The sequence below is a fragment of the Rhinolophus ferrumequinum genome, chromosome 13 (assembly GCF_004115265.2).
Source record: "Rhinolophus ferrumequinum isolate MPI-CBG mRhiFer1 chromosome 13, mRhiFer1_v1.p, whole genome shotgun sequence".
Taxonomy (NCBI): Eukaryota; Metazoa; Chordata; class Mammalia; order Chiroptera; family Rhinolophidae; genus Rhinolophus; species Rhinolophus ferrumequinum.
This window is the reverse complement of record NC_046296.1, coordinates 66,934,617-66,962,517: the sequence shown is the minus strand read 5'-3', so window position 1 is coordinate 66,962,517 and position 27,901 is coordinate 66,934,617.

Genomic DNA, 27,901 nt, shown 5'->3' with positions numbered 1-27,901 from the left:
AGTTATGACTACAAGTGAGGGATGAAAAGGCACCACAAGGGTAGGAGAAGGACGTGAGAAACAAGAGGTCCCCTCTCCTGTGTGGTCCTTTTACATGCAGGGCAGTGAAGTTAGGTTCCTAATGTGCTTCTCTACCTCCAGCTTATTTGACCTTCACCATAACCAGTGTGGCAGGCAGGGAAGGAGCTGCTGCACCCTTTTTACAGATAAGGAGACTGAGATGAATCGGGCAGGAGAGAATGAGGGGAGCCCCTGGTGGCCCCGGGACTCGGGTCCAGGCCCAGGTTACTCTCACCTCACCCAGCATCTCGTCTGTCTCTTCCACCTTTGAGTGTCTCCTCCATACGATAAAGGAGCAGACTAAATTATTTCCAAGTTTGCTTTAATTTTAAAAATCATAATCAAAGCAGGTCTGAGACTTTCCACAAGCAAGATGGCTAGGGAATGGCAGAGCCAGACCTGGAACTTGGACCGGCAGCCAAAGCCACATTCTTTCCTGGACATTCATGCACGCCCCACTCACCTAAAAGCCTCCTGCAAAACACTTAAGTAAAAGTCATTCAAATTTTTACTCTTAAAAGAGACAAATGTGAGTGAGATGGCGCTTTGAAAAGAGGCAGCAGCGTCCACGAAACCCCACCATGTGCTTCCTGATTGAAAGCTCGAGGCTGCTGGCCACAGACCACGCGTGGCTCAGCCCACCCTGTAAGAATCGAATTACAGCTGTATCAGCAAGCTCTTGTCTGTGTCATTTTACAAGAGCGCGTTCTTAATTTTTGAGAGAGCGGCCGACTTCATGATTATACTTCTGATAAGATGTAAACCAATTGAATTCTGAAATTTTTCTGTCGCGCAGGAGGACCCAGCAGCACGGGGCCGTGGTTTTGATGATGACTTTGCCTTCTTCTCAAAGAGCACATCACAAAATCGCCAAGGCCAGACACTTTCCTGCGAGTGACTTCCTCAGGAAGTCACTTTCCTGAGGAACCATCTCCCCAAGAGGTCGCTGGTCTAAAGAGTCCAGCCCCTCTGGAAAATCCGCAGGAAGCACACATACTAAACTTGACTTCAGCAGTAGCGGTGTCCCTCCCATATTTTACATCTTAAAATTCCCCAACACACGCAGCGCAAGAACAAACCCCTTGGCTGGGCCTGCAGGTCCCCTCCCGTCTCACCGTTTTGTGCCGCGGTTGTCCTGGACCCCCTGCCCTCTGTCTACCACATGTGCATTTTCATAGCTTCCACTTCAACCATGATATTCCCTCCACTAGGAAGACCCGCTCTTCTGCCTTCTGACCCCTGTAGTCTCCTTTCAATAGGCTCTTCTCCTCACCCCACCGTGCGAAATGAATGTCGTGGCTCATGGGAGATCATAGCAACCTTGTTATGTGTCTTAGAAATGCCACACTGCACTGTGACTTTCAACGTACAATTCTGTCTTCTCCATGGAGCTGTGACTTCCAAGAGGGAGGGACCGTGTCTGTTTTGCTCAGCACTCTGGTCCCAGGACTCAGCTGACCTGCACCATAGTTACTCGCTTGATGCTGTCTTTTCTGCTAGACCATGGGCTCCCTAAAAGCCAGGGTCCGATGGAGCGTGTTTTCCTGCTTGGCACACAGTCGGCGCCTAATAAGTATCTATGGGTTTTTATGAATCAACAAGGAGTTTCTCGAGCGCAAGAGAATTTCTCGATTGTATGTGTGTCCACCAGCGCTCAGCACAAGGCCTGGCACCTGAAAGTGCCCTCGGCATCGGGACTCACAGACTGCAGGCAGGGCGAGCCCTCTGATGACCTGGCCCGGTCCTGGCTGGACCTCGTCTACCTTGGCTGGGTCGGGCCTCTCAAGTACTCCTCACTAAAGAATTCATCGAGGCCTCTTGGCGGACTCCGAGCTCAACAAACAGCTCGGCTTGGCTTGACTAATGCTCTAGTCTATTAAGAATTCCTTCTGCACAAACGTCATGTCTCTGGGGTGAACCCAGGGCCTGATGGAGAGGGCAGGCGACCAACGGCCTGTCCTTCTAGAACACGCTTCAGGCCCTTGCCAGGAGTGATACAATCTTCGCATCTTTGTTTTGCCACCACCACGCAAAGTTACAAACCCTAACCGTTCCAGAAGAGATGAGGCTCCGTTGGGGACATCTCAGGTTGTCTCTGTCCCCTCCTTGCAGCAAACCCACCAGCACTGGTATCTTCAAAAGCTGACTTCCTATAAGTTGTGACTTCTGCCTGTCCTTTTCTCTTTCAGATTTCAACTGGGAGACATGCCTGGGTATTAAAATTCTTACATCAGCATTTCTCACAGAAAAATCTTGGGCCATGTGTCCTTAAGGTGATCCGTGCAGAAGGAGCTCTGAGGTCAAATAGATTTGGGGAATTTAGGGCCGTTTGGGGCCCTGCGGGAACAGCACAGCTCTCTGTCTCACGTCGCTCAGCCCAGCGTTCCCCAACCCACTGGCTTCCTGTTGACGCCCTTTCTGTAGACGCACGTGGGAAGCATGCTCCAAGGTGCAGGTGGACAGAGTGCATCTGCTCAGGGTCGGGGGGGAGACTTTAGGCTTCGTGGGGACAGGGTCTCCGTCTCACAGTCTTCCTCTTGTTTTGCTTTGCTTTACTTTTTATTTTCTTTTTACAACCCTTTAAAAATGTGAAACCCACTCTTAGCTCACGGTTCGTATAAAAGCAGGCGAGGGCTGGATTTGGCTGCAGGTAGCGTTTTGCCCATCCCTGCTCTAGAATATTTTTCTCTGACAACCAGTTGCCAGGGTGAATTTGAGTCCAATACGCCTCTAAAAGAACCCAGTTTGAATTACCCTTGATGATCTCGTACTCTTTCCCTTCTGGAATTCTATGGCAATTGCTGGTTCTCATAAAAGCATTGCCTTGCCACAAACTGACTAACAATAAGCATTATTGTGAGACTCCAAACAGCATTTCCGTCTCTCCTGAGTGTCCATCGCCGTCCCTGTGTGACCACAACCACCCTGCGGGGCGGAGGCTGATGAAGGTGGTTTTCGAAACCCGCTCTCTCGCTGCAGACTGCATACCCTGCCTGCTGCACAGGCCGCTCTCATCACTACAGGGCCAACTGGCTGCAGACCGTGGCCGATTCGCCCCAGCTTGGCAGGAACCCTGGCGTCCAGGGCGGGGCCACCTGCTCAGAGCACCACCCCTGGCTGCAGGCCAGCTGCTCCTGCCGGTCCTGGCTGTGGGTTGTTCCCATGGACTCACGTCCAATCAAGGGCTCTGGAATCAAAACCACCTGGGTTCAAATGTTGTTTCCATCATCACACAGTTTGTGTGATCTTGAACATGTTAATAAATCTCTTTAAACCTCAGTTTCTTGACCCCAAGTGTGGCCGCATTGCTGGGAAGGGCCTCCCGAGGCCAGGTGGGAAAGGTGTGCACCAGCTGGACACAGATAGGACACGAGTGCCGCTCTCCCTTCCCCTCACAGGCCCTCTTGGGACACCTCCCGTACTCTCTGCTGATGGGTACGGGAACCCCTGCCTGCCCTGTCTTCTCAGACAGCTGCATTTAAAGAGGACATTTCAATAAAAATGTATGTGCAAGGCTGGGGGAGCCCCTGGGTAGGAATGCTTAGTTCTAGCCAAAGTGCTGTGGAAGACTTCACAGATACCTCCGACCTAGAACCCTGCGGAGAAAGTACGATTTGACCCATTGGAGACTGGAGGCAAACTGATCCCCCGCAGAGAACAGCTGGCCCGTTTGGGGATGGCAGGTGCCAGCAGGAGACTGGTCTGTGAGGCTTGGGTGATCAAGTGGCAGGAAGGCAGGCCGGACGTGTGCCTGGAAGTACATTCCCTACAAGGCTCCAGTGTGATTTGATCGGAAGAAGTCAATCGCAGCTTTCTTTCCATGTTTCTTCCTAAGGAGACATGGCTGGTGCCCGATGGAGGATCCCGCTGAGACCCCATCACCTTTCTCTGCACGCTCCTCTCACTGTGCCTCAGTGGGCTGCTGGAGTCACTGGACAAAGCCCATTCCGCCAAAAAGTACCACTTTCTGGTGTGCAAGGTCTGTCTGTCCTTGAAAACGTAAGGCCCCAAGGACGCGTCACGGCTTCCTCATCTCCGTGCCGCACAATGGGTAGAACACGGTACGCCTTCTGTGCGTGCTACCTTCAGACTTGTGTGGTGAAAATCAGTGCAACTGCAGGTGAAACTCTTATAACAGAATATTTTGGATTTTCTCATCGAAGAAATCTTAGATCCTTCTGCTGAATCTCACATTTCTGAACTGTACTAAGAATAGTTGCTGGCACTCCACTGGACTCTGTCATAAAACCTTATTTTATTTAAAGCTCAAGGTAATCGTTTTTTCCTCATTTTATAGGTTAAAAAATAAATCAACCTCACATTGGTTAACGTGCCCAACGGCATACCGCTCGCTCAGGGAAGTGACACCCAAATTTCAGTGGACCGTTTACTTTCCTGCAATGAACACATATAATAGAGAATTTGATTCCAAAGCAACAAAGCAGATACGAATTCAAACTTTGTTCTCCCTATGACCCCACCCACAGGTTGGTGTATTTCTGTCCCGCCTTCAGACACACACACACACACACACACACACACACACACACACATGCTCACGCAATTCAGAATAGTAACGATGTCTCCAATTAAGGTGGGTTCTTTTGTTATGAGGAAGCAGAAGAAAAAGCAAGATAACTTCCCAGTGTTTGTTTTCTGTCATTAACACAGAGGAATAGACCCATTCGTGCTAATAATTCCAAGTACAGTTCATTTCCTGCTTGTAAAGGCACCAGGGAGAAAACAAGCCCCTGCAGACCCAGTCCTCCCATCGCCCTCCCTGACCTTCCACGAGTCTGTCATTCCCACTCATTTTCCTGGAATTGATGTGGCCTTAAACATTTCCAATTACAAAGCATCATACGGAACTAGGACATCCCAGGAGTCTGTGGGTCCCGGCTATCCTTGAGCGTCCTGAAGTGCACTGAGGTGGGAAGGGGTTCAATTAGGATTCTTGGTTTTGCCCCGTATTTTTTAACCTGATTCTTTGTGCAAACTGTCCAAGAACCCTCCCCCAGACGGACCTCGTCTGAACTGAGGAAAGGCCATGGGCTCTCTCTCCAAGACAAGGTTCCTCTCGATGATGGGGCACAGGGCACAGGTTATTAAAAGCACGACTCTGCGGTCCCATGCATTCTCAGAAATGCCCCTGTCATTTGTTTACCCGCAGTAGACGCTAACCAACGTTCAGATAAATGAAGTCGGCGCCTGCAAGATTTATGACCCACTCCTGCGCTTAGCACTGCTTAATCAGGAAGTTAACATATTACGGTGTAAAATCCTTTACGAGCATGTACAAACAGACAGCCCCCATTAGCACTGTGCCAGGCCCGGGGTCACACAGCCCCTGCCTCTCAGGAAACGCAGCCGTGAACCCACACAAGGAACCACTCAAACGGCACTAGCAAACAACGTCAGCGTTAACTGTATTTTCCTTCTGCTTTTTCTTTTTTTTATTTTTATTTAATTTTTTCCTTCAAGGATTCTCATTTCTGAAGAGGCAAGGTGATAAGCAAGCACCCATGTGACTGTCTCCAGCCCCCGCTCCCACCCCCTGCCCCCCCACAGCCAGGACTCAAGGAAGGTAAATGAGTGTCAGCAGGGGCGGAGAGGCCGGTGTGGAGTGCGGAGTGTTTGGACAAGGCCAGCCTGCGTGTGTGTGTGGGGGGGGGGCAGCATGAGGCATCACACCTGGACGAGGAGACCCCGGCCGCAGCCCCAGTGCCATAAGCCTGGCTCCACGAAGTCTAGCCAACATCTGGAATGGATATCAGGAGACACAGGCGGTCTTGCTGGCGCGCAACTCTACCTTTGTACTTTTTGCTGCAAATTGAAAAGCAAAACAGACATCAAGGATATATTTATATAACTGTCTTCAAGTTGCATTTTCTACTCCCATCTGCTGCACATGATAAGTTTCAAGTGTTTTCTAATAAAAAAAAAAAAGTGGGAGGGCGGGTGGAGTGGAAGGGAGTTCTGGGTGTGCACACGTGTGTACGCCCGAGGGCACGCTCCCTTTTTGGGGTGGAAATGGTCTTTTAAGACGGCTTCATTTAAAAGGAGAAGTTAAAACATGCAGGGTCTGAAGGCATCACTGTTTTAAGATGTTCCGACGTTTTTTGCATGTCACACATATTCAAAAATGTGCATTGAATCACTTTAAAGAAAAAAAGAGGGTATATTTCTGAAACCCTTACGCTCATGGCTTGGGTGGAGACTGTTGAAGGGGCAGGGGAAGAAGCACATGTTTCTGTTGTTCAGTCTTTGGAGAAAAGAGAAACGTGAAGGCAGGAGATGGCGGGGCGAGATGTTTGGGGAAAGTAAGACCGCATCAGATAGAAACACATCAGGCGGATCCAAGACCATTCGGGTTTGTCTACATTTAGGTAAATATGTGAATCCAGATGTGACTGCTGATTATTCATGAGCAAAGCTGGAACACCATCAGCCAAGTTTAGTGCAGAGCCGGACAGCTCGGTTACCAGCCAGGACTGAGCCCAGCCTTCCTCTTTTATTTTTCCACTAACGGGGTATGGGAGGGGACACTAGCATAGAGGGATTCTGTAAGTTTTCCTTTACCACTGGACCATGCTTAAACATTTAGAATGAAGTAATGACACACGAGGCAATGATCCTAGTAATTTAGGATTTATTGAAACAGACACACACTGAGACCATGGGTCTCGGGGTGTATTGGGTAAAAGTAAGGTGTTCTCCATGTCTCGATTAGCTGAACATTTTTCCTCGCTTTTGTCACTTTGAAGAAGACAGTCCATGCCAAATATTGTCAGAGGGAAGGCAGGATGTCCATGCATTGATTGTTCCCAGATCCATATTTCTGCTGGAGACTTCCTCTAAGTCCAAATGAGAAGGAGCTCTGCTGATCAGGAAATGGTATGCCCCGGGTCAACCCTGCACAAAACGCCCATCAGTAACGTGGGCTGGACTTCTCAGCAGAAACAACAGCTGACCCCTGACTGCTGCCAGCAGAGAGTGTTGGAGAGAACAAGACTTTGAAACAAGACAGATTGAGGTCAAGCCGAGGCCCTGCCACTGAACTACCATGTAACTTGGAAAAGGCACTTAAACATTTTTTAAATATATTTTTTTATTAGTTTCAGGTGTACAAAGCAACATAATAGTTAGACATTTAAAATCCCTCCTAAGTGCTAACCCACGCCCCGAGCTACTACCCCTCTGACATCTTATATAGCTGTTACAGTACCATCGACTATCTTCCTGTGTTGTACTCCACATCCTGTGACTATATGTTTAGTTATAGTTGACCTTCACTATTACTCTACTTCAGCTTCAGGTGTATAGCGCATTGGTCAGGCATCTACAGTGTATGACGTGATCCCCCTGATAAGTCCAGTGCCCATCTGACTCCTTATATGATCTTTACAACATTGTTGATTATCTTCCCCAGACTGTATTAACTACCAATTTGTTTTTCTTAATACCTTCACCTTTTTTCACCCTGTCCCCAATCCATTCCCATCTATCATCCTGATAGATCTAGCACCTATCTGGCACCACACCTAGTTATTACAATATTACTGACTATATTCCTTATGCTATAACCCACATCCCCATGACTGCTGTGTAACAACCAATTTGTACTTCTAAGCCCCTTCCCCTTTTACCCATCCTTAACCCCCCTCCTATCCTAAAGAAATCCCTCTAAGATTCCTTGTAATACTGGTTTGGTGGTGATGAACTCCTTCAGCTTTTTCTTGTCTGGGAAGCTCCTTATCTGTCCTTCAATTCTAAATGACAGCTTTGCTGGGTAGAGCAATCTTGATTGTATGTCGTGGCTTTTCATTACTTTGAATATTTCCTGCCACTCCTTTCTTGTCTGCAAAGTTTCTTTTGAGAAATCAGCTGCCAGTCTTATGGAGGCTCCCTTGTAGGTAACTAACTGCTTTTCTCTTGCTGCTTTTTAAAGATTCTCTCTTTGTCTTTAACCTTTGGCATTTTAATTATGATGTGTCTTGGTATGGGCCTCTTTGGGTTTATCTTGTTTGGGACTCTCTGCATCCTGGACTTTTATGTCTATTTCCTTCACCAGGTTAGGGAAGTTTTCTGTCATTATTTCTTCAAATAGGTTTTCAATTCCTTGCTCTCTCTCCTCTCCTTCTGGTACCCCTGTAATGTAAATGTTGGTACGCTTGATATTGTCCCTGAGGTCCCTCAAATTCTCCTCAATTTTTTGAATTCTTCTTTCTTTTTGCTGTTCTGGTTGGGTGTTTCCTGCTACCTTATCTTCCACATTGCTGGTTGGATCCTCTGCTTCATCTAATCTACTGTTGATTCCCTGTAATATATTCTTCATTTCTGTTATTGTATCCTTTATTTCTGACTGGTTCTTTTTCATCGTTTCCATCTCGATTTTTATGCTTCCTGTCTCTCTTTTGAAGTTCTCTCTGAGATCACTGAGCATTCTCATAACCAGTGCTTGGAACTCTGCGTCTGATAGATTACTTATTTCCATTTTGGTTAGTTCTTTTTCTGGAGTTTTGTTCTGTTCTTTTATTTGGATATGTTTCTTTGTCTCCCCATTTGGCTGCTTCCCTGTGTTTGTTTCTGTGTATTAGGTAGGGCTGCTATGTCTTCTGGTCTTAGTAGAATGGTCTCACGTAGTAGGTGTGCTGTGGGGCCCAATGGCACAGTCTTTCTGGTCACCTGAGCCACATGCTCCAGGTGCATCACTTATGTGGGTTGTGTGTGCCCTCCTCTCGCTGAGCCTTGGTTGATAATTGCACATTATGGGAGGGACTGACCCTTGGGCTCACTGGTTGTAAGGACTGGCCTTGACCACAGTGGAAGAGTTGTTGTGCAGGGGCTGACCCTATAGAGCAGGATCTGCCTCAGCAGGATTCTGGTGCCTGCCCAACCTGCCCCTTGGGTGTGTTGTATTTGGAGGTGGCTGAGTGATGCTCCAGCTCACTTTGAAGCTGCCCACTGTGGGCACTAGCCCCAGGATCACCTTAGACGGGATCCACTGTAGGTCAAGTTCAGCCACAGCTCTGCCCCAACTGGGGCCACCCGACAGGAGCCACAAAGAAATCTGCAGATGCCTGCTTCCCGTGCAGTACTTAGAAGCACCTTGAGAGGCCAAGCCATGAACCAAGGCTGGCTGCTGCCAGTGCCAGTTTAGGGCTGCTCAGCCAGAGGTACAGGACGTGCTCCAGCCAGATGCTGCTTGTCTGGGTTCTGTGAACCTTTGAGAGACCCCAGGAAAGTCTGCAACTTGAGCCAAAGCAGGTAGTCTGCACATAAAAGCCACTGAAAGTGACCTGGGTGTGCCCGAAAGTTGGGCGGGGTGGGCTCTTGAATCCTCAGGGCATGAGGAACATAGGGCAGAGACTCAGATATAGTGGCCACTTGCATCTGCAAGCAGGGAAGGGGGAGGGCTCAGCAAAGAAACAATGGCCTCCACCAGCTCCCCGTTCAGGAGAAAGCCGCCTCTCCAGCCCCCTTCCAAAGCCGGACAATCCAATTCCCCACCGTTTGTCCCTGCCACCTTTCCAGCTGCTGCCCCAGCACTGGAGCTCAGAGCGAGTGTTTGTTGGTGGGTAGGTCTGCGCGGTCCCTTTAAGAGGAGCACCTGGGAATGCCGCCACACTCAGTCTGTCACAATGTCCACTGGTTTTCACAACCAGAAATTATGGGGACTTCTCTCGTCAGTACTGGAACCCCGGGCTGGGCTGGGGCTGGGATCTGTCACTTCTCTGGGGGACGAGGGGGATCCCCACAGCCGAAGTACCCCTCCTGATCTTTAATGGTCACACGTGGGTGTGGGACCAGCGTTTTCCACGTCTCTCTCCCTCCTACCAGTCGGGAGGTGGCTTCTCTTGCATGTCCTTAGTTGAAAGGCTTCAGTTCAGCTTGATTTTAGGCGATTCTCCATAATGGTCGTTTGGGAGATTAGTTGTCATTTTGCTGTGGTTGTGAGAGGTCAGTACAGCGCTTACCTGTTGCGCCATCTTGGTTCTCTCCGGTACTTAAGCGTTTTAGTTCTCAATGACCACATCTGGAAAATGAACCCTATAACACGTATGTCACTGGCTGGTATAAACAAGTCATGGGTTAATATTTGTAAAGTATCGAGTGTGCACTTTGACTGGGACTTAATAAATGACATCCGTTTTTACTATCCCGCATCACTTGTCACATGTGCCCTCTGCATGCTGCCTTGTAGCCCCCGCTTAGCCACGGAGACACCCGAAGCCACCCTGACCGCCTCCCCACTGAAGTCGCAGCCTTAGCATCCTTGTGACCATAGCCCTCCACGCAACCACTACCAAGTGGGGAGACTTTCATACCAAGCGGAATCTCTCTGTTGTCTTGGTCTTACCCGGATCAGATCCTCACGTCAGCAAGAAGATGGAAGTGAGCAGTATTTGTTGAACAGCTACTACACACCTCACACTATGACAAGTGCTTCCCATTTGCTGGGGCTACATTTCTCTTCTACTGTTCCTATCCGAGAGGCAACTGGATGCCTGTGTTCTTCCTCTTACTGTTCTTTCCCTACTGCATTTCTTCAACTTTACTTCCTCATATAAGAGCCCTGACTTGGGCATAAAAGCAGACAGCAGGGTGGAAGATGATAGACAGAAGTGATGACAACTCAGTATTAGCCCTCGTCACTGAAGACACCAAGCCATACATTTGCACAAAGTATTTAAACTGGGGAACTGTCATCATCAGGCCACATGTGTACTGTTTGACTAAAATAACGCGTGCTCTCACGACATTAGAGCTAATGGAGTGACATTTCTTTGACAAGGCATAGAATTCTACTTCTACACTTCTCCTTACAAAGTGAAAAGAAAACCTCAGTCCCAAAGTAGGACTTAACATCTCCTTGTGCTTGTAAGGTACAAACCAACAGCATAAACAAGTCTATGGCTTCGCAGGGTCATCTAAAGCCCTGGCCTCCCTGAGGCCCCGTCCCCATGCAAGGCCCTGCACAGCGGACACAGAGGCTGGAGAGAAGGACCCCTCCCAGCTCTGTTCATGGAGACTAAGCAGAGGCTCTAGCAGGAGACCCTGTGTTCATTTCCTTGGGTTTCACTTTTCTGAATAGAAGGAAACCCAATGGTAAAGAGGGAGAGTGACATCTACGTTGCCAGTGCCAGCAATGAAACCAAAATCCACTCTCAAACCTCCTGACTGGTGTGCCGTGCCTCAGTTTCCCCCTCCATAAGGCAAGGATGATAAGAGCCTGGACTCTGTGGGTTTGTGCTGAGGATTAGAGGAGACCAAACGTGTGGGGCCCTTAGCACAGCGCCTGCCACGTAGGGAGAACATGTGTGCTCACATTACGATGATCACCTTTGTCACTTGAGGGGCCTCAAGGAGGAACGTGGGCCTGGGAGCTCGCTCTGATAGCTGGACCGACACACAGACAACAGGACACTGCCAGCTGCTCACCTCGTAAGCAAACGTGGGACAAAACCTAAACCCCACTCAGAACCGTAATGATCTTTAATAATTCTATTTAAAAAGCTACTTTTGTTTTATGAGAACAAAAATTATTCCTGTTGGACAAATCAATAAAAACAGTAAGTCCCATGACTCTGAAATATGAAAAGAGCTAGGTCTATGCATTTATAAGAAGCATGTATATGTGTTTATAGTAAAATAAAGTTATATTTGTATTAATGTATTTGTATTTATACACACACAAAACATTTTCAGCCCTGGGTCCTATCCTGTTTTCTGTTGCCTTTTTAGCTGGGGGGCGGGGAAGAGGGTGGAGGGTTACAATTATATCAAATTTATAACCAAAAAAAAATCTTTTTTCCCCAAGGTTAAGCAAACATATTGCTACTTGGCCATGAACTTTGGTTATTTCTCACTGACAAAATTTCCACTTTTGCTCAACTTCCAAAAGAATGTTGCGAAGCATTTAGACTCTTACCTAAACCCTGTTTGTCCAAAGAGGTCAGGATGAAACCTAAGAGATGCTTTGGTCCAAACAATAGTGGTCATGTCTTCAGTCATTCTGAGATAATCATGGAAAATCACAGCACGGATGTTACTATGGGCTGTCTCCTCTGTTGCCCAAGGCCTCGAAAGCTCCAGGACAAAACCGGAAGGAGAAGGGGAAAACTGAAAAGCCTCATGTGGTCCACGAGAAAAGAGGGCAGTATCACCGTGGCTAAGCCATGGCCCAAAGAGGGGCAGGACAGCCAGGAGCAGCGTCGGAACAGAACACACTGGACGAGAACTGGCCAAGTGTGTGAAGAGCACAGATTCCAGAAGGGCCAGAATGTGTCAGACAGAATCCTCGCTCTGCCGTTCACCAGCTGTGTGACAGTGACAGAGCCCCACTGCCTCAGTCTCTTCACCTGCAAAGTGGGAATAAAAGTACTAACTCTTTTATAGTGTTGCTGTGAGTTAATACCAAGCATGACGAGTGTTAATACATTTTTGTAAATAAAATAAAATAAAAGGACTGAAAGGAATTTTTTCCAACATCCACCATGTTAAGACACAAAAGCCAACAGTAGCGTGAGAGTGGCTGCCAGGGGCTGGGAAGGGGACCTGGGGAGCGATTGCTTAGGGGGTATAGGGCTTCCTTTTGGGGTGATGAGAATGTATTGGAACTAGATAGTGGTGACGGTTGAACAACATTGTGAGTATCCTAAATGCCACTGAACTGTGCAATTGTGCACTTTAAAGTGGTTAATGGCTAATTATATGTCATGTGAACTTTACGTCAATGGAGAGAGGGAAGGGAGGAAGGAAGGGAGGGAGGAAGGAAGAAGGGAGAGAGGGAAGGAGGGAGGGAGGGAGAAAGGAAAGAGGAAAGGAAGGAAGAATAGAAGGAAGGAAAGAAGGGGTGGAGGGAAGAAGAGAGGGAGGGAGGGAGGAAGGAAAGAATGAAAAACGGGAGGGCGGAGGGAAGAAGGAAGGAAAGGAGGGAAGGAGAGAGGGAAAAAGGGAGAAAGGAAGAAAGGGGAAAGGAAGGGAGAAAGGAAGAAACTAATGGTAGCTGTGGGCCTAAATGGACCAAGGAAAACAGGGCTTCTGAGAAGAACCCCAACACTCAAGATTAACCCTAAACTGACTTAAGGGTCAAAGCCAGTGGCTCAGCCATTGTCGGCTGTTCCTCGGCCCCTGGCCCGTCTATGGGTGACAGGGAGTCTCGCCAGGTCAAGTCAATGTTTCTTCGCTGCTGTTCATTTGGGTCCCCTCAGAATCATAAAATATTCCATCTGGAGTAAAGATGCTCACAGATCTGGTCTGTCTGCCTCAGGGCAAGACGTAGGACCCAGGACAAATGATTGTTTTGGTACGTCCTGCAGGGGGTGGAAGAACAGAACCCTACAGGTTCCTTCCTCTAGAGCATATTGTCTTCAGATTCAGATGAGATGCCTTAGACCGCCCTGTGCTGCTGGTAGAAGACCCACAACTCAGCTCAGAGAAGCAGTGGAGGCCCCCTGGCCCCCTGAACACCTTTTCTCCAAAGGAGAAGAGGCAGCAGCAGATGACAGTGCACCTGGTGGTGACAGGGGCCTCCCCAGATGGGGAGTGAGGCCCGGATCCAACAGGCAACCAGCAGTGAGAGCCTGCAAGTGCTTTCTACAGCCCTGAGCCCTCACAGGAGCAGCAGACAGTACGTGCCTTTCAGCTGACGCCCCGCCCTCTGAATGGCGCCCTCAGGGCACAGCCTGCTCAGCGCGGGTCCCACTGCGAGTCGATGGGCGGGGCCAAGCAGGGAGCTCCCAGCAGGCAGACGTCCATATCCGAGACCGCCACTAAAGCATCCTGCCTCTTTTTAAAACTGTTCTGAGGTAGGTTCCCCTTTTACTTTGGTTGTATTTCCCCAAATCATTTTTGTTGTTAGCACAGTAGCTCATTTAATATATGTTTGCTGAGGACTGCCTATGCATCAGTAAGTAGCAAGGTAAACTTAGACTGTGAAAAGAAATTACAAGTGGTCATGAACCAGTTTGGAGGGGAGGAGCTTCGTAAAAATATTTGTTTGTATTATAGTGTGACAGCTGTGCTGCCACCAGGCTCTAGAGGAGGCTAGGCCCAAGATCTGGAAAGGAGGGCTTGCATTGTCTTGAGATTTAGTAGAACAACAATAAACAGGAAAGGTGTCTCCTAACATGATTTCCAATAGAGGTGGTCACCAATATTAAATGATTTGAAAAGGATGCATTCTAGAATATTTAAACGATTTTCTCATTGCTGAATTTTATCCATCCTTTAGATGGGTAAATTATTCATGGAAAAAGAAAATAAGGAGAGAGTGAAAGAGAGCAAAAGGAGAGGGAGGAGAGGAGGAAAAGGAGACTAATTTATGACTCTGTTCTAATATTATATACAGAGGGGTCAGCAAGCAAAGAAATGTAGGAACGACCTTATTGTTAGTGTAAGTGAGATAAATAGGGATAGAAAAATTAACTTTCAGGATCTAACCACATAATTTCGGGTCAGTTAATGGCCAGGACATTGAGACTGTGTGTGTGTGTGTGTGTGTGTCTGTGTGTGTGTATATGTGTGTATGGATGTGTGTATCTGTGTGTATGTGTGTTGTGTGTTGTCTGTGTGTATATGTGTTATACGTGTATATATGTGTGTGCATCTGTATGTATGTGTATGTGTTGTGTGTTGTCTCCGTGTGTGTACGTGTGTGCACGCGTGCATGTCTGTGTAAATGGAATTGATTGTGACTCACACGATGATCTCCTTCCAAAATGTGTCTTCTTATGCTATTTTGCAGCTACATAAGGTTCTAGATAGTATTTTCTCCAAAGCTGCAAAGCATAGGAGTGATAAGGAGTCTAAAACGAAGCCACAACAAGATAATTGAGAGAATGATGTGTTTAGGATGGAGAAGAAAACACCCATGGGAGGCATGATGGCTGACCCCTAACCTCTACCAAAAGAACTCCCAATAGATATTTAACCCCAACAATAAGACCAGATAAGTGGAGTGAATGCCTTTTGGAAGACTAAGCTTTATGTTCATCTGAAGGTGATCAAAAAGGGGTCAGGGGTCACCCACCGTAGAAGGCAGTTTTATGCTGGGGGAAGTTGAACTCCAGCTCTAAGATCACTTTTAATTCTTAACACTATAATTCTTAGATAGCCATCGTACAGGAACCTTTATAGCCTCAGTTTACACCAGAAATGAGAGGCTAGAAGCGAATGCCGTTTTCAGATGATGGGGGCTGCTGATTTCATTCAGGAGGTGAGTCTTGGGGTTACCGCAGACGCGGACGAGTCCTCACTGCCAGAAGGCATCCATGATGAAAGGGAGCATCTGCACGGACTTGATTAAAATTCCAGTAAGGTTTGGAAACCCTTAAAATATGTTGGTTGGGTTGAGAGTCTGTCTTCCCTCCACCTCCAAGTTTCTACTGGTCTACAGTTCGGACAGAACCCTCACCCCCACACATCCCTCTGAAAAAACTGCCCACATATCCCTCTGCAAAAACATCCTGCCTCAGTCACAATGTCACACAGACGGTGCCATGGGAAAAAGTTCTCACTTTAGAAGAACAATAGTCTGCTGCAGAAATAAAGTGATGCCATTCCTACGAAATCTATAAACTCGAAACAGGGACACAGAACTAGTGGTTGCCAATAACTGTAACTTCATTTATCTATATTTGGCAAAAATTGTGCTGCAGCTGGAGATGAAATGCTGAGCTAAATAACTGCAGAGACGTGAGCTCCAAAACAGCAATTATTGAGCTGTGCTGCCTTGTGTGAGATTTCACTTTTATTTATTATATTTAAAGCAACTCTCCAACTGTGGACAGCGCAGACAGCATTGTCTATCCAAGCAACAGCTTCGAATGAGGGCAGCACCACCTTCTATTTGTCCAAAAACATGCCTTGACAGAGGCGTAAGATCTGTCTTGTGGCCACATGAACGCAACCGAGGTGGCAGCTCGGCCACCAAACGTACCTCTCTTTTGTCCATAATTGGAAGAAACCATTCTTGTCTTCAGCTCCAACTTGGCTTATCACATACTGTGCACAACTCTGATTATGCCTGTTTTTGTTTTGTTTTTTGTTATCAGTGGAGATATTGATAATTATAATTGGCAGGCTGAGGAAGGGAGCTATAAATATCTCATCAGCTGCCACAGAGTAGAGAAATGGGGGGAGAGGTGGCAACCTACGCCGATGGAGGAAGATGGATCCTCACAGCCATTGTCTACCAACCAACATCTGTTTCTTATAGTGGGTGATGATTTTCATAGAATCATAGAAATTAGAGATAAAAAGGCCTATTAGGTCATCTCGTACAGCTCTCTGCCAGTGTGGAATTATTCTCCATGAGAAAGACTACCTCTGTTCTCATAAAAAACTCTGATATTCACAAATGGCTTCCCAACGGAGGATAGCTTTAAGTGGACTCCAGAGGTAAAGGAGTTGAAAAATTATTAAAAACCTAACTCTGTGCAATAGCCTTTTATGTGTTTATAAAACATGGCAAGATGGAATGTTAGCAATTTACAGAGCCCCGGACGAATTCCACCAGGAATGTTCAAACTCAATTCAGAGGAAACTTGAATTTTTTTTTTTTATTCAAATAAAAGAAAGGATAAAGAACTGGCCAGGCTATTATTGAAGTTACTTTTTAATTTAGTTCTAAAATTATTTCCAAAATTTGAACTCCTTGGGATTGAACACATTGTGCGTATATGAGTGAATATCATTCAATTTTGTCATGTAATGACAACCTAGTTCATCTTTTGACTTACTAATAAGTTCATTTCTATTTTTGAAGCAAGTTTTCTGGGATGTGTCTGATACTGCTTTTGCTCTCAATCTTTCCTTGCAAACACTTGCCTGAGTTTCCCCCTTATACGTCTTAGTTTATCAACACCACCAGGAAACACACTTGTCTTTGTGTTGACTTGATTTCTAATTCAGATTCATGCTCTTTTCTTTGATGGAAACTTTACCTTGAGAAACTCTCCAATGCTTAGTCCTCAATCTGTGCTTTCTAATCAATCGGAGGCAATATAAAGATTCCTGTGAGTGAGTACCGTCTTGGAAGGGTCTAATTTTAGAGGAGGAGTTTATGATTAATTAAGATAATTCTTTTTGATGATTTGGATTGGTTCTGTATCTAATTCTGCAAAGTTTCTTATGGGCACCTAGTCAGAACAAACCAAGTGGCCTTACAAGGACCTCTCTAGCCAGGCACGGCATCAATGTCCTTTCTCACCTAGGAGGAAACTGCCATGTGTTCTGCTGTGACTGGGGTGGTTCTCTGGGGTGGCCTCAGTAACATACCCCTAACCCAGATGACCAAGAAGCTTTGTTGGCTGCTTCTAAGAGAGTCTGTGAAAGAAGCCACTACATTCAACTTCCAAATGGATTTCCCATCCCAAATCAATTTGGTCCCAACACGTTTTCCACCTGGGAGGTCATATATAGCCCACAAACAGATTCTCTTGGCCTCTGAAAGAGTCTTACATACGAGGGTCTTCCTGCTCTCCTTTTCTCCCTACAGAAAATGCAGTCCAACCTGAAGAACTCTGGAGCATGCCCCAGTAACATTCTCTCGTTCACTTCCCACTTCATTGGCTTGGGAATAGTGCTTCTGGGCTCTTTCCTGATGTTTCCTGATTTTCAAGATGGAATCCTCAACTCATTTGCGTTTCAATGGAAAACTACTGCAAGGATACCAAATGGTTGTGACCTATTTGCAGAACAAGCAAAACTGAACCCTGGCTGAGGTCATGGAGACACTGCCCTACCATTTTGGGGACAAGAGCCAGAAATTGGGCCATTTTGCCAACTGCTTTCTATGGTTATTTCACTCTTTTCCTGGTCCTGTTTCTTGTGTTCATGCTACTTTGCCAATTGACTTTGAGTCCCACAAAGGCAAGAACCGTGTCTGATTCATCTCCTAGCATTCCTTAAAGTAGAGCTGTTCTGGAAAACGCCCACTACATGCTTGAGGGTGATTTTGCACTGATCCAGCTGCACTCCCACCATTGATCTTTTGGGTTATGAGCAGGTGAGCATGCAATTCATCACCAAGGGACAGATGGAAGCCAACTCATCCATGAGGGAATTGAACCAAGGATCTTTATCTTATCAGCACCACTCTCTAAATGACAGAGAAGACAGCCACAGACAAATGAATAGACCACATCTGAAAACACACAATTCTAGACACTTGCAGTATCACTATGTTTCGTAGGCTATAAAGCTTTGGGAGGTCATTACTGATGAGCCAAGCTACGTGGTACTCTGGGGCAAATTTCTCAACACTTCAGTATCTTCAGCTCCATGAGAAGATGGGTGAATAGCCGCTATCCAATGGCTTTTTTAGATCTGAAATTCTTTCATTGCGTTTCTGTCAACAATCACTAAACATTGATTGATTGGCTTGAATGAGCTGAAATACACAGGTTTATAGTTTAATTCATTTCTGCAAGGCTGTATTTTATGCAAACCACAATACAATGTGGTAGAGGAGTTCTGAGAAAGAGCATGACAATGCTTGTGTCTCCAAGCAACTGGTGTTCCTACTCTGGATGGCATCATAAAATTATCATAAAATTCAGTAAAAGACACGGGCTAGGGTAAGAGCAGTTGTTAGCAATTATGCTACTGCTTTCTCATAATGACATGAATCATGCATAATTGCAAGTGGGTTTGATGTAGAAGAACTAGCTTGAGTTGGACAGGTCTCACATCCTTTATCTCATGCTACTCCCCTCCCACTCCCAGGACACAGAGACCTGCAGGACACCAAACTTCCCCTGCTTCCTCCATGCCCAGCAAGGCTCCCTCAGGCTCTGCCCTCTTTCTGGGGGGCTTTCTTCCTCTGCTTCTCCCAGAACTCTTATTTATCCACAGAATCTGCACTGTCTTCCCTGCCACCCATTAGCTCTGGTCCTTCCCTGCCCTGTGCCCCCATCACCCTGGCACGGACCTCCAGTCCAGAAAGGTGATGGCAATGAAATTGGTTTTTAGGTGACGATTTCCCTCCCTAGGTGCTTGGTCTCGCCGGTTCACATGTGTCTGTGCCCAGCTGACTACAGATGGGCACATACACCTGCTATGAAAACGCTGGCTCTTCACTGAGCCAGACCGAGTGCCACAGATCCCTTTGTAGTCACACCTCTTGTGACTCCGTTATTGAATATGCATCAGCTTCTCTGTGCAAAAGCCAGTCTCACATCTGGGAGGCAGACATACCCTTAAACTCACCCCTCTTACGACACTAGAAGGACCTAGATAAAGGCACTGACTTTGAGTGGCAGGTCAAGGTGCCAGAGAGCGCACACGGTCAGCCCACTATCAGCACTCTTCCTTTTCTAGGTCTCTTTGTCCTCAGTGTGTTACAATTGCCATGTGCACGCCCGTCCCTCCCACTGGACTGTCCTCTTCCCGAGGGCAAAGCGTGTGCCGGTCTCAACCTCATGTCCCCCGTGCCCTCGCCTCTCAGAGCGCGCATGCGGAGCGCATCAGTTAGAACTGGATTTAACGTAATCGCTAACACGTTGACCGCTTACTCTGCGTGAGGCTCTGCTCTATGAGCCGCAGATGTAATAACTCACTTAATCCTCAAAGCAAGCCAATGAAATGCATAGCAGTGTAGTAGTAAGGCTTCTCCAAACAGAACCAATAAGATCTATAAGCTATTAATATATCCAAGAAAGAGAGAGAAGGGATATTTTAAGGAATTGCCTCATGTAATTGTGGGGACGGGCAGTCTGAAATCCATAGGGGAGGCCAGCAGGCTGAGGTCCAGGAAGCGTCAATGTTGCATGTGGAGTCCAAAGCCTGTCTGTGGGCAGAGTTCCCTGTTCCTCTGGGGAGGTCAGTCTTTTCTAGTAAGACCGTCAGCTGATTGGGTGAGGCCCACCCACCTGATGGAGCGTCCTCTGCTTTACTCAAAGTCTCCTATTTTAAATGTGAATCTCATCTTTATGTGAAGGTAACAAAATACCTTCACAGCAATATCCAGACTAATGTTTGACCAAATATGGGGCAGCATTGCCGAACCAAGTTAACATATAAAATTAACCACCACAGGAAGGTACCAGCATTACCCTCATTTTATGGACAAGGAAAGGAAGGTGTAGATTTAGCCCCAATTGCATGGCGATGTGTGGCACAATTGGGATTTGAAAAGGACAGTTGTTCCACGAGCTTATGTTCTGAAGCCCCAATCTCTGCCACCTTCCCATGAATCACAGTGTGGTATTCGATTTTTCGCCATGAGGCTGTGTGAGAACAGTGAAAGTGAACCCCCTCTGTCTCCTATTGTCAAAGAGGTAATGCCGTAGGACACCTGTCCCACTGAGCCAGAAATGCAATCCAGAAACAGAGTCCAAGATGGCTGCAGAGTTTGGGCACACGGGTCTAAGCCCACCATCACCCTGAACTAATTCCTGGGTCCCGCGTGACTCACAGAAAGATGCTGCCCCTGGAGGTTCCTGGTTCAGCTGCCTGTTCTTGGTTTTCCTTTTGGGTTCCCTGGGGACACTGATGATGGATTTCTGTATTTCATCATCTATTAATATAACTAGTTCCTGCTGCATAGGACTGAATCCTAAAAGGGTCCTGCTGTTGTCCCAAACCCCCAAAGCAGTGTCAATTCACTGTCATGGTTAAAAGCACTGGCTCTGGATTCAAAGAAAACTAGGTTAGAATCCCGCCTCTATTAGCGTGAGAGCCTTGGGGAGAGTATTGAGTGTTTCCACGCTCCAGTTCCATCCATATAGTGGGCTAAGCAGGACTCCCACCTGGGAGGTCACTGTGGGACTAGAAGCACTGAGACATGTCAGGAACGCAGCCCAGCACCTGGCATGGGGGCCTCCTCCGTGGGTGTCAGCCATTGTTTTGAAGGATGGTTAATGCTTTATCATCAATAATTCCTCACTAAAAATCTTTTCAATAGAAAAAAGTGCCTAACCACAGCAATCTCTTCATTACAACTTTCCGTACGCCTCATGGACCGCAAGAGTCAGAAGGGTCACTCTGGCGGAGAAGCTGTCTAGCAGCACCTCCCTTGCTCTTCCCACGGCCGGCTTTTGGTGGCTGACCTCACCCCAGGCCATGGAATAGGTGAAGCCCTTCACATCCTCTGTCCGTGCAGTGGCCATTCACCTGCAGTGGTTCATTCTTGCAGTGCGACAGCGTGGCCCCAGCTGGCGCCCCGCGTGCAGCTTCGCAGGGACCCCGCAGACTGTGGTCAATGTCGCAGTCGTCCTGGAAGAGACATCTGAACCCCACTTGCCCCGCGTTTGTTCCAGGATGCAAACATTGTAAGTGATCTTCCACGGGCACTCACGCGACTCAATCTTCGGTAAGAGATGAAGAGACTTTGTCTTCTCCGCTCTGACATCGTTCCAAATGGATGAACATCGGCCCGAAGCTCAATGCATTTCAGCCATCGTGCAGCCTCAGCGTTTGCTTGGGCTTCAGTTCCTAACAGAAAAACAGTCACGGGCCAGATGAAAGCAGTTTTCCCATGAGGCACCTTCGTTTTATTTTGCAGCCTCTCAGTACAAGACTGCACCTCTCACCTCCAGTGATCTTGGAACACAGGGAAACGTGGCCGTCTCCGTGGACCTCACAGGAAATCACATACATTCCCCACATTCCTCGCAGGAGAAAGGGCCTCCCTGTGTCTGCCCCACATTGCGCAAACACAGGACATGTGCAGCCGCAGAGAGGGAGAGCAGAGACTGCTACGCGAGTCTGTGTCGCTGGGGTCAGACGCCTTCGGGGTTTGACTACTAGGAAATTGAGCACCTACTACGTGTTGGGAAATGTGCTAAGTGCTGGGTTTACAACCATCTCTCGTGGGTCTTACATTTTTTTCAGGGCTACACAAGCACTGTAATTGCAGTTGTGATACACGCTGCTAAGCAGAAGGGCAGGGTGGGAGAGAATCCAGAGCATGGGGGCTGGGCCTGGTCTGCGGGGTCAGACCTGGAAAGTGAGGTGTTCGTTGGAATGTGAAGCATGATTAAGAGTGAGCTCAGTAAAGAGGAATCCAGAAGAGCTTTGTAGGCTGCACTACAAATGCTGGGGACTGATCCGTCGCACAGTGCTGTGTTCCAGGGACTAAAAGAAGTGCTGAGTGGCTGAAGTGCACAAACAAGGACAGAAACGCGGGCCCATGCAATGGGCAAAGGCCGGAACACCCCGGGCCTTGCAGGCCACGGTCATGACTTTTGATTTCATCCTACAAGGCAAGGGAAGCCACCAAAGGTTTAAGGAAGGGGGTAAGAAGACCAGGTTTGTCTTCTGCAAGATGACCTTGGCCATCTGCAGAATGAAATAGTGGGATGGGATTGCCGATGAGATTCAAACAACAGCTTGCATACCAGCATTCCCAGCAGCATTACTCGTAATAGTCCAAAGGTGGAAAGAGCCCAAGTGTCCATCAACTGGCGGATGGACAAACAAAATGGGACATGCCCACACCATGGAACAGAACTCAGGCCTAATGAGGAAGGATGCGTGGACATGTGCTGTAACACGGATGAACCTCAAACCAGTTATGCTCAATGACAGAAGCCAGACACCCAAGGCCGCACATTGCATGATTCTGCTATAGGAAATGTCCAGAACAGGCAGCTCCTCAGAGACAGAAAGCAGAGTTGTAGCTGCCAGGGGCTGGGGAGAGGGAGGAATGGGGAGTGGTTTAACGGGGACGCCTTAACAGGTGTGGTTTTTGCATGTGGGGTGATGAACAATTCTGGAACTAGATAATGACACCAGATGTACAGCAGTGTGATTGGATGTAATGCCACCAAATTCCACACTGCTCCAGCTATGGTCACCGTTCCCTGAGGCTGCACCATCAATACTTCAGCCACACTGACCGCCCTCCCCCAGCTCAGGCCTGGCCGCTCATCAGCAACAGCAGTGGGAACGCCAGCGTGTCCAGATGATCCCACATCTGGACATTCAGGTTCGTTATGGACATTCACGCGTCCACGTCATTATGATAATAACCTCTTACCGCATACAGCACTTCAGTGGTTACAGAATAGACTCACAACTATCACTGTATTTCTTCTACTCAGCAATCCTCAAAGTAGGTATTATTAACTTCATCTTACAGAAGAGCAAATGGGGTTCAGAGAGGGTAATTAACTTGCTTAAGATCCCACTATGAACAAATATCAGACCAAAAATTGGAATACACATCTTTGACCTGCAAGAGCAATATTCTTTGCACAGTATCCCCAGTTCCATCCTAGAGAAACAGATCTCCACACCTCGGCCCAGCCCCACCCAATAACGTGGAAATTCTGTCTCCCCTCAGTCAGAGGGACACAGTGGTCCCAATTATTCACAAAAAGCTGTGCTTTTGGCTGACAAATCATCCAGCATTTGACCATATGTTTCATTGGGTTCTTAATGGGAAAACATCACAGACATTTCCCAATGATTTCCTTTGTAAGTTCTCCAAGCTAGAAGCAAATATCCTTGAGTTCATTATACGAGACAATGTCTGTGTACACATGTGTGTGTGTGTATTGGTTCCTTTAATCCCCAAAATATCTGTCCTATTGATAAGCACATCACAGACCTATGATAAATGCTTGTTCAAGTGAAAATAAAATGAGTATGAATTCACTTGAACTTCACAAACAACACTCGTATAAGCCACGTAACACTTTAGAAAGAGCCAAATGCCCTAAGCGCAAAATGAATGCCTGTAAGCTAGCCACCAACCTCAGGAAATGTTCCGATTCACTCAGGAAAATACTCACCTCCCACTTAGACGACACTCAGCTCCTCGCTGAGCACCGTGTGCAGCGTGAGTGCAGGCTGCGCTGCGATAACTGGACTCAGCTTTCACATTTTATATCAATTGCTCCCCCCCCCGGATTCATGGAAGATAAAGGGGGAGGTCAGTGCCAGCAGGAGCAAGGGAAGCTAAACCGGTTCCCCCTCTGACCCTAACATCTTGTCTCCGCAGACTTGGTTCTCAGGGACCATCTAAAGGGACGAGTCTAAAGGGTCAAGGGGAGATTGGTTACCGGAGCTGGACATGCCTACTCTACCCCTGCCACCGCCACCAAGGGTTATCCCAACAAGAGCCACCATTGAAGAGCATGAAAAGAAAGAGCATCGTAGAGACACAACGAAAAGAAAGGGACGCAAGTGTCCCCACAGACAAGCTCAGAGGTATGGGAGTAGACACGAGGTGAGCTGCAGGGTCAGTCGATAAGCTTCACGCGCGTGGGTCTCTCATTGCCAAGGTCACGCCACTGACCATTGTGGAAAGAAAAACTGATGGACGTGGTTTGGGGTTTCAACTCTGTCCACCAGTAATAAACCACATGGCACTGAGCCAGTCATACTGGTTCTGTGACTCAGTTCTCTCATCTGCATCGTGCAAATACATAGGTATTGCATAAGATTTTATAGAGATTCAGTAAGATGGTATGTGCTAAGTAAGGCGGAAGTGCTTAGAATATTAATTGAATAAGAATGTGGCTGAAAGAGGTGTGTTCATTGAATGAAAATAGTAATAATTACCATGTTTTTAACACCTTCCTACATGCCCAGCTTCCAGGAAGAGCTCACATGCATTTTCTAGTTCATCCTTCACACAATAACTCCATGAAGAAGGAATTATCATTACGCCCTTCTTAGAGGCAAAAACACTTACAGAGATTCAGTAACACACCAGGTCCCACAGCTAAGGGGTCCTGGAGAACAGCTCTCACACAGGCAGTGGGATTAAGTCCTCATTATTAACTACATAGTAATAAAGAGGAGGAGGAGCAGTAAGCCTCAGGATGGTCTAGTTCGCTCCCCATACTGAGCCCATGAGGTAGCTACTGCCATAGCCCCATTTCACAGATGAGAACATTGAGGGGAGGGAATCGGTGGATCAACTTGTGTGAGAGGCACAGAGGAGAAAAAGGAGGTATATTTGGAGACCACAAATAGTTTGTTATACATGTTTGAAAAGCAGCACAGGGACGTGGACAAGAAAATGGACCTTTAAGCCAGATTCCCTGCGTTCAAATACCAGCTCTGTCACCATCCTGTGCCTCAGTTTCCTCATCTGAAGAGTAGGGATAACAATAACACCAACCACACAGGTTGTGAGGAGTAAGTTAGCATGTGCTCAGTGCCTGGTCTGCAAAGTGTGACCTACGCATGAGCAGAGCATTAGAAATACAGAGCTTTGGGGCCGCTTCAGACACTGAACTAGAACCTGATCCCAGGCACTTGTCTGCACCCTGGCTTTTGGGAAGAGCCTAGAGCAGTGCATGGTAAGGGCTATGGTAGCCCATGTCTCTACTGTCATTATAACTAATGACACAGAGCATGGGGGAGCAGGCACAGGTAGGAAGTGAGCCTCAAGGAGTAAGTTGGGGTAAACTGTGAAAGGCCAGGAAACTGAGTGCTGTGCGGCAGGTGACGGAGGACAGAGGAGGCCCTGAGGGCTGGCAGGGGATGCCGGCAGGACTGCCTTTGAGAATTCTTCCCCAAATGAAGCCAACCAAACCAATGACCAAGCACTAAACAAGCAAGCACTGCAAGATTCTCTGGCTGCAAACCAAGCTCCTGGGATTCTTCCAGAACCCAGGGAGACCCTGAGCACTTACCTGGAAACTGGGGGATGGAGCCTTGCACTGGCCCCGCCCGTGTCTCACGCAGGCTCACAGAAGGACCAAGGAACCAATGAAAGTTGCTCCTTTTTCTTCCCCACTAGTGGGTCAGGACCTAAAATTAGGCAAATGAGACGATTCGTGTTAAAGTATAAACGGGGAAACACTATACAAAACTGAGGATTTCTTACTGGAAAAGCAATTACCTTGTAAATGGAAGAAACATCAGACTCACTGTAAGATAACCTAGGCATCAGACTCAGAACTTATGTCGAGCAATACCGGTGAGATTCCGATTGAATAAACCCAGGGTGACAGGGGTGGGGGGAGAAAATGGTAATTGCTAGAAAGAGAGTCCAGAAGTTCGTTTTTAAAGAAAACACCCCCAGATTATTCTAGTTGGATCTAATGATTGGGAGCAATATTTCTCTAACTTGAATTTGCAGCAGAATCTCCTGGGGCATTTTTCAAACAGATAACTGGGCGCTACTCTCAAAGTTTATGAATCAATAGGTCTGAGTTGTATCACTTTGCCAGGGCCGCTTGGCAAGGCACCGCACACTGGGTGACTTAACAGAAATTAACTGTCTCGGTTCTGGAGGACGTAAGCCCAAGATCAAGGTGTCGGCAGGGTTGGTCCTTCTGGGGCTGTGAGGGAGAATCTGCTCCTGACCTGCTGGTGGTTTGCTAGCAATTCTGGCAACACCTGGTTTGCAGGTACATCACCCTCATTTCTGTCTTCATCTTCACCTGGCTTCTCCCTGTTTGTGGCTGGGTCCAAATCCCCCTTTTTTACTAGGACGCCAGCCACAGTGGATCAGGGGCTCACCCTACCCCAGTGTGACCTCATCTGAAGTAATGATACCTGCAATGCCCCTATTTCCACATAAGGCCACTATCTGTGGTCCTGGGCCTTAGGACCCCAACACAGAAAATTTGGAGGGATACGAGTCAACCCGTAACACCTTCCTCAGCCTGCACATAACTCACAGCCCCCAAATCCGGATGGAGCCACATCATATTGGTGACAAGTGAGCCATCATCCATAACTTTCTTTCTTCACTCTGTTCAGCTCCCCTAAATACAGGTTTCCCTGCCCTTGTGTCTTCCTTCCTGGACTTTCAAATTCTCTGGAAAGAAAGCCCTAGGCCTGCACCACAAGCCGTCTCGGAACAGCAGCCATGGATCCCACTTCCACGATGGCTGCACGCAGCAGCTTGGTGGCACTTTGTCCCTGCAAAGCCCTGCTCCCTCCCAGGACTCCAGTGAGGCCCACAGAGCAACCGCCTCCCGTCACATCCTGCGTAGAACTGAGACCTGCGGTTACCATGGCTAATATTTCCGACTTGATTGGCCCCAGCAGTAACTGAACTGCGGCCTCTCTAGTGCAACACGCTCTGTTCATTAGATGCCATTGTGTGGAGCCACTGCCTCCAACCGCACGATTGCTCTGCTTACAAAAAGGAAAGAATGAAAGGAAGACCGAAAAAGAAGGAAAGAAACTGAAAAGAAGAAAGGAGAGGCAGTCATAAATACAACGCTATGTTGCCATGTGAGATGTTGGTGCAGTTTTACGGCGAGGCAGAAATCATTCTAGAAGGAATGTAATGTTGTACCAGCTCTGGCCCCATCAAGAATGGTGAGATGTAAAGTGAGAAATCTTAATTTCGGTGGCACAGTCGCACAGAATCAGAGCTGGAAATCAAAACTAGCCAAGTCCCAATGTTTGTTCACGGAGGCAACTGCTCACTTGTTTACCATGCTGTCAGCACGCTCGGAACAGTCTCAATGCATGGCTCCCTCACGGCTACGTACACCCCGCCCGATGCCCCACGTCCGTTCGAAAACCTCTTGTGAGCTCTGGGAGTTTTTCTTAGGCGAATTAAGGAAGAGTGCATGGATGTGCAAAATCCTGGGGCTTTTATCTCAGGTTTCTACTTTGAATAATCATGACAACGTTTTGTTTGTTTTTAAGCTAGAGACACTTCACTTTTCTTCACTGTAATTCCACTTTTTCTTTCTCTCTTTTCTTTCTCATGTACCTCACCACGGATCCTGGGGACATACTGATATCAGACTGTCTATCTGTGCACACAGTGACATTATTCATAACAACAAAGACAATGCAAAACAAAAAGTAAAGGTAGGTTTTTTTGGTTTAGTTCGGATTTTTCACATTCCAGCATTGATTTGTAAAGCTACCCTGTCTCCCCGAAAATAAGACCTAGCCAGACAATGAG